General features: G+C 36.8%; 1 protein-coding gene across 7 annotated transcripts in view; it reads right to left on the bottom strand.

Annotated features, from left to right (window-relative positions):
* Positions 1–16,964, bottom strand: part of LOC110835907 (limbic system-associated membrane protein) — an 893,271-nt gene that overhangs the window by 211,146 nt on the left and 665,161 nt on the right. The window lies entirely within an intron of this gene.

Below are 16,964 nucleotides of genomic sequence, written 5' to 3' on the forward strand. Positions count from 1 at the left end.
AAGATTAGAGACGCATTCCTCCGAAATGTGGGTCAGATGCAAGGACCAGACAGTTTCAATTACGATGAAAGTAGCACGAACTGACGATAAGCTTATTGTCATTGTGGAAGTCTTACTTGGTATGAATGCAGATCAAATATGTATTTGACTATCCAAAACCTGACTGAAAATAATAAATGTATAGACTGCAGTCTAGAATATTAACTATTTTAATGAAAACGCCCTACAGTTGTAATGATATTGCTTTACACAATGTACGAGCTCTTACCCCTGAGGACAGAAAGACAGACATACAAATAACTATGGTTTCTGCATAATAACGTATTCACGTATACAACCCCCCCCCACCCCCCAAACACACACACACAAAAGGCACCAACATCCCCGACGAGTCAGTAGACATTATTACCTGCCTGTTATATAAACTGGCCTGTAGGTGCAAAGGGGATTTGAACTGAAACCTTACAAATCTGTACACTGCTGTTTTGTATCGTACAAGTACCTAAAATGAAAGGACATTTCATTCATTGTTTCCAATGTATGTTATATCAGTCGGACATCCTCATGGGTAGCATTAAAATTCAATGAACGCTTCGGGGGTTTCGACAAATAACAGCTATTAAATGTTCATTAGAATCATTTAACTGTAGGAACTACGAAGGGATAAAGAGTAGAATTTATAGAAACTAATTTACTATTGAGTGATATTTCGTTCTCGGGCAATGAGGTCGGGAGCCAGGGAAAGAGAAAAAACGAAAATTCGGAACGATGTGCAGTGGGACACGTATTATGGGTCTCTGAATACAGCGCCGAGATGGAAAAGCGTGACACACAGCAACTAAAGACGTTCACTCACTCCCAGCTTCCAAGATGTGTATCTCATACACTCCTTCAACCCTTTTCTAAGCCAAAGACAATAATATAATGACATTTAAGAATATCAACTCGTACTCTAAAGAAAACATCACATTTGATATCAACCTGTCTCTTGTAATCTCCTTCATGACTTGCTTCTAAGAGAAATTTTGTGCAATTCAGATGCACTAGAGACAAAGTGCAACAATTTAACTTTTGTCTTCCAAAATACTGAAGTAAGATAAGCCCAAAATGAACAATTCGTCTAACTTTATGGTGGTTTTAATTCTATATGGGTAATTACACTACGAATCCATTCATAAGTCATTATATGCATTGTCTGACGTAACGCACAAGGCACTGAAGGGGCTAGATTAAGCCCAGTCTTCAGGCGATTTGATTTGTTCCAAGTAATTTCCACTACTAAAATGAAAGTACCTAATGGCAGAGTCTGTCTGATGCACGTATTTTGTAATTTATTCTATGTACTGTATTTTCAAACTTTTATCGTACTTCCTTCTCTTTACAGTGCAGCGCAGGCTCCACTTATCATGTCAATGCCTTCGCCTCTCCCACTACCATTCAACTTACTGATTCGTGAAAATTGATATGTCTTGCTGCTGGGAGCCACGGTGCCTTTAAATTTTAATTCGCCAGTATTATTAAAATAATTCTATGCTTTAAATTTTGAGATAGGAACGACAAAGTGATATTGAATAGTGTATGGTGATGAAAGGTATTTCGATTTTTAGATGCATTATTTCTGAATTTTAAAATTTCCGAAATTGGGGTGCGTATAACATTTAGTGGAGTCTAAGAATCGATAAAGTATTTTTTCTTGAAAACCTATTATTAAATCTTGGATTTTTTTACAGTGGATCGCGTTTTAAAATCGGCCACATACGGTACATATGCAAAATATGTGTAATTTTCGATAATAATTATAATATAGTATGTAAACTAACGACATGGCTACTGAACTAAATCTATACTTGTTGTAAAATTATGTAGTCAAAGCAAGTTTTCTTCGTGTGAACTGAGCAACAGAATTCATAAATTTTTGTGTTAATATAACACTATTCTGACAGTGAAGTCTAAGACGAAAATATCTGTAAATATAGCTACGATGGGCCAGAGAAGAGAGTTTGCAGAATTTTGCAAGAAATCGTTCACAAAAGTCCACTTGTAAAACCTAAAATGAATTAGGAGAATAAAATTACTGTATCAAGTGGGTTGTGGGGGGGGGGGGGGGGGTGAGAAGATGTTTCTGACAAAGACCCATGTCCAATTGTCGGCTTTGGAATTAAAGAAGTTGAAATTTTGGGTTGTGCTACCAGAATAATAATTAGTCGTGTATTAAATTTTAACACTTATAAAAATTTTGACAAGGTTTAACCAGCTACAATCCACCGGGCAAGCCCCTGTCGCTTCAACACTCACAACAAAAATTTCAGTTTCTGCAGACATGCAAAAAAAATTCTCAACGTAGTTCTGGCCGCCAGTCAAGAGCGTTTTAATGTGGCTGTACAACAGAACTTCAACAGCCCCCGACACCCCCAACCCAATCTGAGAGCCACAGTAAAGTGTGAATTTCCTACTGTGGCCCCAGCCACAGCCTGACATCTTATCAATGTTATTTTAACGATACACAGCGTTTGACGTGTGTCCATGCAAATTTTATTCCCACTCCAAATGCCTCTGGGCATTCAAATAACGTGGACAATCATTAACGCATCTGTACTTCTAAAGCCAAGGCGTGTATTTTTCCCACCCCTGCACTACACGTAAACTACTTCATCTCACTGCAGAACCTTTCCTGCGACAGTCGACCGTTATTCGCTTCTTTGGGGTTCAGGAGTCCTGGCAGTTGAATCAAGGACTGGCAAGGGTTTCTACGACGGGCATCTGTTTCGTCGCTTGTCACTTGCTTTTCTCTGCATCACCGCAGCGAACACAAAGAACATGCCTACCTGTAACTAACGCTGCATTGGAATTCTTTCGCTTCTGGTGGAGACCTGCGAAGTAGGTCAGCGAAATTGTTTTTCAAAAGACCAATACCGCTAAGTAATGAAATGTGCGGCATTGCAATTGAAACCACAATTCAGCTATATTCACCGCAAATCCCACATTTACCACAAGTAATTATTAAACATTGTTTGTAGCAATTTCAGGAAACAGGACAGTGTGACAGGATTGTGGATCACTAATTTGTACAGGACAGAAACTTCTGTGAAATGGTAGCCACAAGTTTGTTAAACACAATTTTATTTTGAGTAAGCCCACAATGGTTCAAGACAAATTAAAATACACTATATCCATGCTCATTAGTTTATAAGCGATATGAAATTTGTAACCCAGCCTAATGTTTAACAATACCACCGATCACCGATTTATCACTTGTTTTGTATAGATGTAAATATTTTCTCCCACTTTGAGAGACGGATTTTAAATGGTCGAAAACAAATCTTTGACAAAAATATTTCTTCCCAAAAAGGATGACGTAATTTCATCAAGTAGGATATTTCAGGAAATATGTTGTCTGTCCGTGATTTCAAGTTCCCTCACAACACCGCTAACCGCTTCGAAACAGCATTGGTCGACAAGTTACGTGTTAGCCAAGCGCGGTGTCCGCTGCTCTGCTTGCGAGTGAATCATCTGTCTTTTGGCACCAGATGGTTGGGGTTCATATAAAGAGTTCACAGTGGTCCTACAGTCTAACGTCCGAGCTGGGGCTTCCTACGTCAGACGCAAATGAGTCCAGGGACTTTTAAATCGCAGTGCAAATTCAGTATTGCGAGGAATGTGAAACGCAGGAGGCAAGAATGAGGAAGTAAGTCGGATGTAGAAAGAATTTTTGAGCGGAAACCCGTTGAAAAGCACATACAATACTTGGGAACCAGGAATGGGACAACTATAAACATTTGACGCGGCCTATACCATAAAACCGAAGTTAAAAAATACACTGAACTCAGCAGCGACAAAAAAGCGTGAATGCAATGAAATGTGTTCTGCCGCTGCTAAAAACGATTAATTTGACGAAAGTGTTCTTCGCCATTTGCTTCAAATAGTCGCCTTTTTTTATTTCTTAAAGTGATAAGTCTTTAGGAATAATTATTTAAGGTTTCTAGTTTCAATACTAATTCCACAATTTAACCCATAGCAACTCATTAATGTTATTGTGGACACATGCTGAGTTTCTGAATAGCATAGCCCGAACAAGAGGAAGTTTGGGTACTGCTTCCTACAGGTGTCCATATTGTTGGCGGTGAACTAAAGAGATGGCGAAACAGCTTGTTCTGACAGGCTCCATCAGGACCAGTGTCTCTCTCTCACACACACACACACACACACCAGCCGTTCGCACTCGCTCGGACTCCATTTCGGTTTGTGGAGAAAGATTAATTTTGCTTTTGAAGCTGAACAATTATTAGAAACTCGGGGGAACATGATACATGAATTACCTGTAAACTAATGGGAATTAACGCCAAGGTGCGAATGGATTATAAGCATCTGTCCGTGGCGTACAAAAGCAAAGGAATCTGTGAGCGTGTACGTCCTCGTAACTGTTAATTACCTTTTCTCCTTTTGACCTACATACGCTCCTCACACGTACACACATTCCCCCAATCCTTCTTAACACATATTCCCTACTCTGCATCTTATTACAAAGTACATAATAAAGTTTGCTTCCATAACTTCTTCCTCAGTTTTTCTATACCAAGTTCTTAATTTTAGTCCTTAATATTTGTTTCCTCGCCTTATTCCACTTTTTTTCCTCATTCGGTTAACTACTAAACTATTTCTTACTTTATTTTTAGTCCTGATATTTATTCTTAGTTTAAATTCCTACTCCATTCACTTTGAATCCCCACACTTTCCTTCATTCACACATCTCACATAGACAAATTTCCGTATTTCCTTTACCTAATATTCTCTAACGTCTTCGCTAGTTACCATCTTGCCAACTTTGGTTATATCACTGTATCCTCTTCCGCATTATTTTTATACAAATCACATTCACTTCCACGTCTTGTGTTTTACTCTTTCATCTGACTTTCTTTCACATCTGCCTTGAATTTATCGTTCTACATTTTGAACATCTTTCCTTATCATTCTTAAGTAATTATTCTTTTTCGTTGCTTCTCACTGAAGCCACGCTCTTTTCTCTCTTCTAATTATTTCTTATTGTATATCCTCCCTCATATCTTTCTCTTCCCCTACACTTTTTCCTCCTTTCTCGTTTAATTTTCTCGTCCACACCACCTCTCTTTGTATGGGTTTACTTCCTTAATAATATTCCTTTTTCTTACACTCACCTTCCAAAATTTCATTCATTCTACTTTCCCATCCCATATTGATCCTCGCTAAAATTCTACATTTTTTTAAATATCTTACTTCCGCTCAGCGAGATTTGCTGACACTGGTACATTTATTGGTATGGTTAATCTAACGGAAGGACTTTAGGAAGTCTAGAAGTTTCAAACTCAGGTGCTTGCTTTGATATAAACATCAAAACAAAACATTAAATCCTATAACTTGTACTAAAGTTTCCCGGGTGCCCATTTATCACACCGTGAAGGCATTGAAGGCAAATCCAACGGATTCCAAACACCAGCCATGCAAAATGGTTAAGTAAGTCACTTCACGTTCCGTTCGTTTCGCGTCCTCAAAGTGAAGGATTTTCCGATTATTTTTGGAAATACTACTGGAAGACTCTAGAACCGTTGATAAAGACAGGAAAAACCATGTCACATCCGGGAACTAAACTGTGGTCTACAAGTCCTTGGCAAATTCTAGATTATAATCCAAAGATTATGTAGTCCTGGTACCACTTCCAACAACTCTGGAGGCCACCCAGCTTCCTCGTAAATGGGTACCGGAAAATCTTGCAGGGGACAAAGCGGGTGGAGCGTGAAGCAGATTACTTCCCTCCATCTAGTGAGCAGGTTAAGATTACGCTTGTCATAGTGTCTGGAGTATCCAGTTGTCGCCTTATATGCCTGAAAAACTTGTAATTATCTAAGAGAAGGATAAATTTATTAGATGCCTGCAAGTCTAAATTATGTAACTGCATATAAGAAGATATTAATTAATTTTACGTAAATGATGAAAGAATTCGCTTAAACCCTTTAGGAGGAAATTAATGAACTGACAAAACATGAAGAGACTTTATTTGTGAAAGAGAATTCATAAGCCGACTAGTAATTAAAACAGTTTTAAAAAATCCCCAGAATTGGTATCTGTTGCAGATGATAATGGTTGGAGACACAGGCGGGGGCAAAGGGGGGGAAGAACAAATGATGTGCACGCATTATCCACAAATTGGAAACAAATTTGCGCCCATGGAAACGACATTGTCAACGTTTTATTAATTAAAACCTTTCCATTATACACATCTGCAACTTTTCGTACTCTCTCTCACTCATTCTCTTGTCTCTGTTTTAAACAAAAATGTAACTTTCAGTAAAATACAGCCTCCGGAAAGAATCTGATGCGTTTATAAGCCATTGTATTAAATGATCGGAAACTAGCATTCGATATTAATGAATAAACGGATTATAAGAACTTAAAATATGTCACGAAGGACAATAATTTTTTTATGACACATGCATTCATCATTTCAATGAAATCATACAAGTGTGAGTTATTCGTTTCTTCTAGTATTTTCAATCTCTTGTCATTATCATAATAAAAGACTGCATCATGCAGAGCTTCATAATTAGCTCTTCACAAATCATACAAAATTTAGTTGGAAAACCAAGTTACAGATTGAACACTACTATTAAGTTTTATATATTATAAATACGATTTCAGCGTGTGAACTGGTTACGTCTGGATTCTAATGCCATTTAGACTTGCAGGTAGATATCAACGTTTCGGAGAAATATACTGCCTCCATCTTCAGGTTGAAATGGAGAAATATGTTTCCTAGAAACGTTGGTATGCACCTACAAGTCCACACAACATTATAAGACAATATCAGTAACCTCTCCACCGAATGCAACACAGATATTTTTCTAAATTAAACTATTTTATTACTGTTTAGTAGCGGGTGTGAATTTATGGGTTCCATAAAACTGTGGAAGAACTCTGCTGCCTGGAGTTTGATAATTAAATGCTTCGTGATCGCTTTACGGCAAAATACTGTGTTTCACCACAATACAAAACAATGACTAAAATTCTCGACGTGTGTTAGAGGAAAGCTGATATACAAAATTGTACAAATTTTGGGTTTGTCAACAGAAAATGAGGCAAAATAAATTGTAAGTCCGAAATGTATACAATGCAGAAATTGAATAGGTTCACATTACTAACGTTATTTTAGTCTTTATTACATATAATTATTACGAGGAATAAGGTTACATTATTAGTGCAAACTTAATTAACATGGAACAACGTTTTTAAAATTAAATTAAATTAAATTCATATTATTTGCGTTTCTTTAAAGCGAATTTTAAACTGTCTGCGGCTTACTCTTCGGTGTCTTTTACAATGGTGAGGTGCATTAATTTAATATTCCCTGCTAATTAACGTTGTTATGTATTATTTAAGTGATCACTACGTAATTTTGTGCGAGGAAAAGCGAGATTAGTTGAGACAGACTTATGATTGTCAAACATTATTTAGCACGTACGTTATATAGGTCTATTAATTTGATACAAATGCAATTACTTCGTAAATATAACGAGGGACTGACTTATTAACATTAAAATATCAGACAAAATCTTGTTCCCAGCAATACGAACCATAAATTTAATGACCAAATTCTGAACGTACTTTGATTAAACTTTTCATTTACGTTAACAGTAAGGTAAATAAAAAAATTACATACAACTTTATTTTAAGTGTTAAAATAACACATATAACTTATACAACTCTTATCTTCTATTTAATCGCCAATGCATTTGGCCCAACAGTCCACAACTTTTGCTACTTCTGTAAGATAAAAAATATTTTCAGGGAGACCATAACCAGATGTCACAGCGTCATTCGTCGATTGAGACGTCTACTCGTTTAAGAGTCGGTGTTACCAGTGCTGATTCTTCGGTTGTCCCGGATATGCTGATATATCTTCTTGTTAACTCAACCCATATCACAGTCGACGGCCCCGCAGAACGTGCACTCGTCTACAATAACCTGGTTCGTGGAGTTCTAACCACACTAAAGTATAATTCACCATTCTTCGCCAGTTCCCACACCTTCTGACAACACAATTTTATTAAAAAGAGCACCCATGTTACACGTATCATAACATTACCAGACCTGATACTCAAAATATAATAAAAATCAGCTACGTACAAATGCGAATTACAAAAGCTGATTGTCGTTGCATTACTCACTATTACCCACACCTTTTCGAGATAAATAAATTTCCATCTAATGTTTTATTCTACTCAATAACGTTCTCCTGATTTTACAATTTAATTGTCACTGTTCTTAACACTGTTATTATTTTTATAGATTCCTAAGAATACTAAAATTGCATTTTGAACACGACAAGACACCACATTTAAAACAACTGACTGCACGCCACAACTACAGGAATACCAACCTCAGACGCTTAGTCCAGCGAACTCAAACGTAAAAACGACTTAACGTTCTACGCCGGTGTGTTTCGATATTTTTAGACCCTTGAATCAAAGTGATAAGTAGAATCTACATGCGTCACCTCCTTTTAACATATGGTAACCCTGAAATTTGCCCTTAGAGTTAATTTACGTGTTTATTAACATTCTCAGAATTCATTAACAGCCTCAACTAATTGACTTTTGTAATGGTAAAGTGCAGTGTTTTCTTAGGGGTAGTAATTAACTTTTTCGGTTTCATTTCGTTGAGGTTCGGGCTTCAAAGGGTAGTTGGCGAGTGTCCTAGAATTATTTTCATGTTTTCTTAATTGGTAGGTCACGCTTTTTAATGTATTCAGTAACATGAGTTAATGTTTCAATTTCAAAACGTTAAACGTTATATCTGCCCTATAAAACAGTTTTACATATACTCGTGTTTCTGTATGATTATATATTATATGTTTTGAGAATGATATATATTACACACATGTTTAATATAAATCGTGTCTCTTCTCATTAAAATTAGAAATATTATAATTTGTAACACGTGGAATGACTGCACTCGCTCGTATTTTTCTCTTTACATTTTCCTTATCTTGAATCTACAAAAACATCATTATTAGTATACCGAATTTAATATCTACTAATGTGAAAAGAATGTTTGTCATTTTAAGAGTGAAGATTTGTATACAGGCAAGACATTGAAATAAATTCTAGGATTAACCTCATTTCCACAGTACCCAGTAATGGTGTCAGTAGCCATACAATTTAATTACTAGCCCACGAGATATTCAAATAGAAAACAAACTGCCTATTGTTTCATGCGGAAAATTTAACGAACTTGTTCTACGTCCATAAAAATTCTCATTACTGCTATATAAACCACATCACGCGGTAAAACTAAAAAAAGAGTGAAAAGACAGTAATATTACTGTGGCTGGCGACACGACGCGGATGCAAAACTTGGGTACAGAGAGAACGCCTTCAATACGAACCACCAAGGGATGACTCGAGTTGCTTTTGTTTTGATTTAATATCCGGCTGTCTGCAGATTCCCGAGGGTTTATTTTATCAACCGCAAAGCACCCGTAAGGGAAACGCAACGCACACACTGTCTAATCACACGTCCAGCTAACTGAACCTAGTATTTCACAAATGTGATAGTTTTCGCGGTTAGTCGAGCTTTATTCTAAGCCACGCACACACTCGAGGAATACTAAACACAAAAGATCCTTTAGCTTATGCCATGACGTTTACCAACGTTCTAGCTTCGTATTATGAGGCCATCAGGATTCTGTCTCACTTAAATATCTAGTATCTGTGGTAATTTAATCCTTGTTTCTTAAGCAGCAAGCCCTCCATAATCAGATTCCTAGCCCTGGTAATGGAGGCAGTACGCTTCCCTGAAACATCGGTTAACTTACACTAAACTACAGGGCGCAACAACTACGAAGACAGCCATCTTCAGTTCTTACTTTATGATAAATTTCCGTGGCAAACGAATGATCTGCACACACAGTTAGTTTACTCTTGCAGTAACATATAGCTGAAAGTAAAGGAACACGAATTGGTATGAACCCACGGTATATTACATGTGTGGTATTGAGCAGTGTTGTCGAAATGAAGTTGTGTGTTTAAACTTGAAACAAGGAAGCACCAGAGAATCTGTGCTATATTATGCACGAGAAGACTGAATCATTTACTTGTAGTCCACATGGTATTTACAGTTGGCAAGACAACTGGTGAAGCTAATGTTGATACTTCACCTTCTAGCCCCTTCCCTTAACATCTTACTCTTAGAAAAGTATTCCATTATTTTTAAAATGTTCAGGCACTTTTTTAACAAACAAGATTGCAACAGGCAAGTCTAGATTCATATATCAAGAAAACTAAAGAATTATAATTCGTTACCCACTCAACTTCTGTGGTCTTGAAAGTTATTTTTAATGAAAGTAGATTACAAAGCAACCGACATCCAAAAACAATAAAGATTATTAATATATTACTGTTACTCTTTCTTGGAATACCATGACAAGGTTCTACAAAAGTATCAGAATATTGCAAAAAATGTTAAGAGTCTTTATTAAACTGAGCTCTAACACAGAAAAACTGCGTCTTCCTAACACGAAGCTGTTCACAGCTCTCATAGATCTATTTCTAATAAAGCAGTAGTCAGCAAATTTCATGATTCATGGCCACGGAAGGGCTTCATCCCCTTTACTGCGTGGCCTATGTCACCAGTACAGCGTTGCTATTTTCGTTACACTGCGAGTTCAGAGCTATCTTCAATCGACTGGATTCCACTGTTCCGAACAATTTTTCTGTGACCTTGATGCATGAAATCTGGTGGCTTATAACACAATGCTACTCTCCTACAAAACAATTTTCATTTTGATACTATAATTCTGCTCGAAGTAACAGTGTAATGTCAACTGACTGAGTCCATAAAGCATATTCTGTCAGATCTTCCATGGACCTGCTGGCTGGTGTTTAGGGGTTAGTTACCCATTCAACATAACTCATGCACGTGTAACGTGATTTCTTAAATAAAATGAACTGATGTAATGGATAGGATGCACTGGTAAGTCTTGTCGTTAATATTTAGGTTCCATAAAAGCCGGGGGATTTCGTTACTAGATGACTGAATGCCGTTTCTCAGAAAGAGCCCTTATACTTAATTAAAAGCTATAAAGTATAGACAGACGGTCCCAGTTGTTGCATAGACTACAGGATGGGTCTTGACCGTTTGAATACTGAGACACTGGGGTCGTAGGTTCGAACAGAGAACTGCATTTTTGTTCTCCTCTTTAAGTGTTATGCTTTCATGTCTAGATAGTTAAAGCCCTTGCGACATGGCGTGCCCTCGTACAAGGAGTTCTGCTGGTTGTCGGAAAAAAAAACTGTTTCGATATGTCATAAGGAGGCGGCCTAGGTTCACCAAGTGTAGAGCAACAGTGCCACGAGAAAAATAAACAAAGTATGGGTACAGAGGTGCGATGATTTTTATGAAAATCCATCAATTATTAAATTGTCAGACATATACACCTTTACGCTTACCATAAACCTTTCTTCCTGTAAAATATATAAAGCTAGATACAAGCACAAAGCAATTAATTTATCTGTGAGAAAAAGTTTCATAAGTCACGTTTCTGAAGAAACGGACGTATAAAAGAACAATAGCATGCATACGCCACTGATATAATGCAGATGTTTCAATACAAGTTCTGAAAACGAAAAGCATGAAGACTGAATGCTATGAAAGCCGACAGCCATCGATTCAGACAGACAGATTTCTGTCATGCACACTCAGTGCACAACAGATGAATATGTGGTATTACATCACATTGAAATCCTTATGTTATATGGTGCGATCACAGTATAATTTTTTGAAGTTATAATATGCAGAACCGTTTCTAACATGTTCCAAAATCCCGAAAACATACTGTAAGCGGATTCAGATTAATATTCATATGTAACATTTATAAAATACCTTGATGAAACTGGCATTTATAATTCCAACAATTGATCGCAGACGTCAAAACATTATCACCCTTATAAACACCATTTCCCTTTTGAAACTAAGTGAATGGCTATTTCATTTATGAAACCAGACCAACTCAAATTAACGGATCAAATATACAGCCGTACTGTTCAAAATTAGCATCGATATTCACAATCAAATACGACTTAAGAATTTGGTGCTCATAAGTATTATTTTATTTGCCTTCAGCACCACGTTTCGTCTGTTTTGCAGGTATCGTTACGGCTTCAAATTATAAAGTTTACAAACTTTCTTTCCGCTTTTGATATATCTCGTCACTATACCTTCACTTACTAAAATTCTACTTAAAATATAGTCTAAATGTTATTAAAATGGACCTAATATCAATATTTTATATTATTTTCTTTCAATATATTATTTACCTTCTTGTAGTCATTGTCATTGTGACTCATTGGTTATTACGTAGTTTTGTGCTGGAAATTCTTTTACATTAGCTACCATTATGGCCTACCGGAATCTATCCTTTTATTTAATAAATAATATTGAACTGGGGGCCCGTTGAACGTCTGCCGGTTTCCAGTTTTACCTCTAAACACGCCAATAAACCTCCGAGTGATTACACTAAAGGCTATAACGATTGTTAGCCAAACATAGATGGCAATCATATTACTTTGAATCATGCAAATCGTAAGGCTGATAATCCCTCAGCATCGTTACCTTGGCAAAGATTATAGCTCTCATGCTCACTAATAGTCATGAACAATAACCTATTATTACTTACAATTCAATCCTCCGCCAACATATCATAAAATAATTTATTTAATTCGAAAGCACACAAGTCACCGTAAAGTCTGCATTGTGCTCCATGACACCTATCGGCCAAAAAGAGTTTCTACTAACAACAGACCCAGCTGATTTCATCGGCCCCTGCAATCTCTACACAAGTACGACATGCCGATAAATCGGCGCTCGTGTCGGTTACTCTCCTGTTAATATGCAGACTGCACGTCACTGAAATCTAGCCTACGCACTGTGAGTGAGGCTGTTAGTTACGCCACACGTAGTCCACAGCTATGATTCTCTACCACCTGGCGTGGCGTAACAGCAAACACTTTACGAACCGTGCAAATTTATTATACGAGATTCCACGCCATTCTAACCGCAACATTCTCGTGAAAACGCGCACTTCAATGCCAGATGCTCTTGAGGTTTACAATTACAAAGAAAATGTTTTTCTTGGTTGAATGTATAAATTAAATGGACTCTTCTGTGTCATGTCTTCCTAGAACAGTAAAATTCGGCCAACATTCAAACCGGTTACATCACGAATATGATTCAATAATGACAACCTAGATCCGCGACTTTATTTAACATAATTTGAAAAAAAAAAAAAAATACACACAATCGTGCCATGTAAACCACAGGCTAACGGTTTATTATTATACAGCAAATTGAAGCAAGCAAGAAAGAACCCTAAAAAAATTCGGAAAGAAAAGTAATGTGGAAGATGAGGGTAAGAAGGTTTTAGAGGAGGAAAAGAAAGAAATGAAAATAGTACAAACGGACTCGATGAAAGGAAGAAGGAGAACTAATGCTTTAGGAAGTAAATTAAAATAAACAACCATAAACAAAATAACATTAAGATGAGAACACGAAGAAACGTCACATTAGCAATGAAGATGGAAGCAGTACGCATATCCGCCATGTTGATATTTACCTGTAAGTACACACGCTGTTACAACGTATAAGACCATCAACGTCGTTTTCGAGTCACCTAGATCTAAGAGACCAAATGAGAGAAGAAATGAGAAAGAACGGGAGGTTAAAATATATTAGAAGTTTAGAACTTGGGAGTACAGCCGCAGAAATAACCGGGATAAAGCAAAATATAATAACGTAAGAATAAGTGGAAGAAAATGCAAGGATAAGAAAGGTATCAGGGCGGAGGATAGAGGGGAAATAACACCAGAGATCGAGATCTTAACGTTCCTGCTGCTAGGGAGGAACATTCGATATAATTTAAACCAGGAACTTATTTTGTTGTACATTATGAATACGAGGAGCAGTTGGGGAATCTCCATTTAACCCCCTTTTCCAAATCCTTCCACTGCAACTCTGGCTACAATGCCTCTGCGAATTTAAACATGTCGGAGTCGTTTTCCTGATCTCCATTGTTCCGAAGAGGAAAAGTCTTTAAGACGTATTGAGGCGTTGTAGTGTTAGACAAGCGAAATTACATCCCACTCCCTGCGCTTGAATCCCACAACTATAAACTCTTACCACCCCGCTACTAACAATTGTGAGAGCGACGAACCATTTCGTGTAGACTTGAATGCAAGAACTAACTAAATGCATCGCAAGGGCAGTAATACACTTCACAAGAAATGCATCTGTTTTTGCGACATTCCTTTATTTCTTAAGCCAACTCCACTGACCGGAGGATTTCTTGAGAAGCAAATAGTAATTGCCTGCATATTTTGCAACTCGAAGGTTCGTTTCAGGGTTTAAGAGAGTCCAACAATGATCCCTGCTCTGAGTCAAAATAAATGCAGCCCACACTTTCGAACACCAAGTATGATCTATTTTAAATGAACATCACCACTTACATCTGCGTTACTCAAGTGGTCACTCCACTCCACTTCAGCATTTCTGACTAAAATTTCATATAAATTCCTCACCTCTCTAATGCGTTCGAAATATCACCAATCTCATCTTCATAACCGGTACTCCTTAAAAATATGTGGCAAAATTTTTGACTACTCAATTCATTAAAATTCTATTTGGTAGCCTATTTAATTTTAAAGCTTGAGGATTTAAATTTGCTCAAAAGACAAAACTCCAAAAAACGAAACAATACAGTTGACTCTTTCCAATTATATTTCTTTCAAAATTTTATGCCGAATATTTGAGTCATTCAATTAAACGTGACACATACACTGGACCAGAGATAAAGAATGTGGCTTGAATACTAGAATTCCAATATTTCACCTCAACTAGAATACTTCATTTCATGACAGATGCAAACAAAACATGCCTTCAAATAAGCGGTGAACACTACCCCACACTCACTTTTCGATTTCACCGTATATAAACAACCCTCTACTTTCATTCAGAATTGTTGACACAGCATCGTTAAACAGCCAATAAACCAACCGTTTATTGCGTGGGATGCCCACCACACACAAGAAAACAGGAATTGTGTGTAAAACATTCACAAAGTACATACACTCGTACGAAGAGCACTGTAATGTAGTAACCAAAGCTTTCACGTAATCAAACCGTTAATTGAAGCTGCACATGGTATGTAATTAACATACATCCTAGTTGCGGTGGACATTTCATGTCAACTTTCAGTCATCCACATAACATCCAAGTGTCACTCAGAAAACAGTCCGACAAGTTCATCAGAAAGAGCGGAGGACGGAGGTTCTACTCCAATTTAGAGTACGAATATCTACAGATCGATTTTTTTTTGCGATTTTAACACGTTAATAGTGTTGCTGTTCATTCGACCCTAATATAAGTTGATTATCTCAAACACAACCAGTTCTAAAGTTATAAATTTCATTCATTACAACAGAACAGAGTTTATGACTGTGTGTATTTTATGTTAAGTTAGCTAGATGGTAGAATGTTCCATTTTACACGTACTGCTACATTTAGGCAGCTTTTAGAAGTACCTATAAAGAATACAAAAGTACGAAAGGGATGCAGGAAAGCAATAAATGGTGTAAAGTTATGAAGATACGAAATAAATCATTTCACGTTCAATTTCAACCAGCCTTTCCCAATAGTAGTTACAAATAGTTTTCCTTCGGTCCAGTTAAATATAAGCTTTATTAAGTAAAGTATAAATTTTGAAGAGATCATATTCATTTTCATGTTAGTCCTATTAAGTTTTGGGTTACGTCCTAGTAATGTTGAAATTAAGTATATTTTTCGATTGATAGATTTACTGTCATTCATATATTTTCTGCACGCTTCTGTTACAATTTCTTTTACCTCGAAACCATAGTTCTAATTCCTAGAAGATCAGAACTATGGCAAGTACCTCAGAGGCTTATACTTTTGTTATATAATCTACTGCATTAACAATGTTAATAAATATCTCAGAAGTATATACGGCTATGCTTAAGTCGTTCTGACGGTATACTTTCACTTAAATTACTTAGTAGATAAGAGTGAAAAATACACAGTTCCTCCAGATGGATTGTGACAAATTCTTCCACGCAGAAATTACAGATTAATGCAGAAACAGAATTTGTAAGTTGTTACTGACATTATTTGCTAATAAACAAATATTCCTTCATACACCTATATTAAATTTACTGTTACGTAACACGTTGGTGCGAAATCTCTTTGCTACTGAATAACAAACACAATTAGTAATAAGGCTGCACTGTCATTACACGCACTCAAATATATTTTTACAGAGAACTTATTGTGATAAGACTGAATCAATAAAACTGTATGCCGTTACGTAAAGTTTCCTTCAAAATTGTCCTACGTAAATTAAAATTGAAATTGTTCAACAATTTTTCGTTCTGGAATAGTTTGATGAGTACGGAGAGATGAGAGAAACCGGAACAAATTAACAGGATTTGCGTAGATCTGAGAACCTGTCTAATAAAACTTATAAATTTAAATAATCTGTCTTATCATTTGAAAATGGTGTCCCAAATAAATGTACTTATTTTCTAAATGCAACCCCCTTATCATTTCCTCATATCCGTCCAGTGATCACATTTAAATAATTCAACAGTTTGTTACATAAACAACTGGCCATGTCTAGATAACGCAAGATTTGACTCAATGTTTTGATAATCCTGCGAGTCTGTTGATATGCGCAGAAGGAATGAGATGGTGCACTGTTGCACGGAGGCTCTTCATTTCCGCTGCGGATACATTTGTATGTAGACCACACTCAAGACCTGATCCTCCATAACTCCAGAGCAAATACTGCTACTCGCTTCTTTGTCACTGATTCCTTCTGAACGCCTTTAACTTTCCTTCTAGTTACCATTCTCAGGAGATTGTTGTCG

This window comes from Zootermopsis nevadensis, unplaced genomic scaffold (genome assembly GCF_977971745.1).
Source record: "Zootermopsis nevadensis isolate Lab colony 2312 unplaced genomic scaffold, Znev_1.0 Znev_ptg000022l, whole genome shotgun sequence".
Classification (NCBI taxonomy): domain Eukaryota; kingdom Metazoa; phylum Arthropoda; class Insecta; order Blattodea; family Termopsidae; genus Zootermopsis; species Zootermopsis nevadensis.